Below are 2669 nucleotides of genomic sequence, written 5' to 3' on the forward strand. Positions count from 1 at the left end.
ATAAAAGGCTCATATGTTTCGCTAAAGTAGGATTTATACCACCTGTGAATTCAAAAGGAAACTCAACTTATTAATAATTGTATTCACTATTATAGTACCTACCTACTAATTGGCCTTTTTTTTTAAATACAAATTTTTATCTCAAGACAAATATAATTGAAACGTAGCCCGTACCCAGGTATTGATTAACTAATTTAGGTGTTCTTACATCCACTGACCTGTAGAACAGTGAACACAATAACAATACAAAATCGAATATCTGTTTGTATGAAAAACGGTCACTGAACATCAATATTCAGTGAGACGGGGGCCCAGAAAAATGAAATAAAAAAAATAACCTTTGCATTTTATATTTTAACTAATTCCATAGGTATTTAGGTAGATATTCAATTTGTTTTATTAACATTCTACAATCTACATTTCTTTTTGTTGTTTATCTTTCTTATTACGGTTTTTATGATTTATCATTAAAGTTTAATAGGCATGTATTTAGTAAATAAATAAATATTTAAACCCTTAACGATCCAAGTAATACACTCTATGCCTACCTACACGTATTTCGGCAACAATGATGTCATCTTCAGCGCAAACGAAAGACACGACTGAGTGTACTATTTTTATGGTGAAGAGTTTAAATATTAATTTCTTAACTATATATATATAACCATAAGTTGCTTAATAGCTATACGTTTTTTCTAAACATAAAGTTGTAAATAAAAACGTAATTAGATCTTTACAAGTTAAAACGAAAATGTTAATAAAAATAAATAGTTTAAACTTTATACCGTAAGTCTTACGTTGAACTTGCTAAGGATTTAATTAATAATTTCACTATGCAATTATGTGTATGTGATGAACTACTAATGTAATAAGACTTTTTAAGTTCAACAACTATAGGCTTTTACAATCATTTATTGCACCAATACTAAATAAATAAATTCATTTTTTATTTAGTTAATAATTTTTCATACTTTTTTCTTTTTCTGTCCGTTCGTTATTCCTTTATTTCAAATATTGTTCGTTTATTTTATGCTGCAACAAATACAACATCAGAAGTTTGAAGCTTAAAAATCATAATTTTTAAACACATACTCGAATCTAACCTTAACGAAGCTATTATTAACCACTATAACAATTATGTAGCTACTATTAAGATAATTACCCAACATTGTAGCCTACCTAGACATAACACTTATTTGTAATTGTATTTTTTTCATTTATCCTTCTAAAGTACTTTGCTGTTAACTTACACTAAGAAAAAATTAAAAATTGTATACTATGCATTTGTATTTTACAAACATTTGTTTTTTTATAAAAATAATATACAAATCAGCATGGCTAAAAATTATGTGGGAAGATAAATTAATCAGTTAATCAAAAATCGTACCTAAAAAGTACTTTATTGAGCCAAAGGTAGATCTAGAATGGAACTATAATATATACAATTTTTTCAACAATTTGTAGTAGAAACTTTTTTTTTAAGGAAATATATTTTAGACGGATCCACACATAAAAACGGTTGACTAGACCGTTATCTATGTCTAAGTGGCCTTAAAGTCTCCCTTATTAATTTAACCCATTTACGCCCGGTGGTCCCTTTTGGGACTCAAAATTTAGAAGGAAAAAAAATAGTTACGGGCGTTAATAGGTTAATATAACTCTCAGCTGCAGGCTACAAAGATTTTTTATTCTGAAACTAAGGCTGGTAAATAAAATATACAATTATACAATATATTTTGTACACTCTGATTTAGGTCTGGGCGATGGTGATGGCTCAAGTCGGAGCGGAGTCGAAACAGACACACACAAACATAGTCTCTTTGTGGAATAAGAAAATAAAAGATATAATAAAAGGAAAAAAACAAATGTCTTAAAAAGGAAATCAATACGACTTCATTCGGTTAAAAAAAGAGCGGTTAACCCAGATTTCTTGTAAACAAATTTAGAAAAATCTTGGCAATCGTATCAATCTATCACAATCAACAACTCCTAGGAAGACCCCAAAAATACTCGGAACAAAATCCATACCCTAAAAGGACTTAATCACAAACGGTAGATACATTTTACTGTAAAACCTTAAAACAGACCCCGTAAATATTTTTAATAAACTAGGTATAGAAGAATATTTTTTCAATAATAGTAATGATCAGAATTATAATCAGGACTTTATCGAAAATAATAAAACAAAAAACCAAACACCACGCCTCACAACTATAAACCAAAATGATATTCTTCAAATTCATCTGACATCTCCATGTCCCAATAACTAATGCCGAAGTGGAAACAGACCTATGAAAACGTAAAAGTAAAATCCCTGGTCCCGATGAAATTCCTTCTCCTTAATACATAGGTAATATGACCTTTTTTGGAAAAATTTCTCATTGTACCTATGAAAATCCAAAATCAACGGTTTTGCGACTCGATTCTATTATTATCATAGACTACAATCTACATGCAGACTAGAGCTGTACTGGGAGATACCTGTGCCGTCTAGGCAAGTATATTAATATAATGTGCTGCTGCCTGCTACTAAGAGGTACGAGAGGATTTGATTGCTAGCGTTTACGTTTTTTTTACGTTTAAAATCTACGGGAGGACTGCAGCGATAACGTTGGTGGGGATGTATAATATAATCGACGCGCACAGGTAATGGAATATTCGTATTCAGG

This window comes from Adelges cooleyi, unplaced genomic scaffold (assembly GCF_023614345.1).
Source record: "Adelges cooleyi isolate 19-005CV unplaced genomic scaffold, UGA_ACOO_1.1 ACOO_flye_CR_arks_rails_tigmint_CR_PRNA_23, whole genome shotgun sequence".
In the NCBI taxonomy this organism is placed as follows: Eukaryota; Metazoa; Arthropoda; class Insecta; order Hemiptera; family Adelgidae; genus Adelges; species Adelges cooleyi.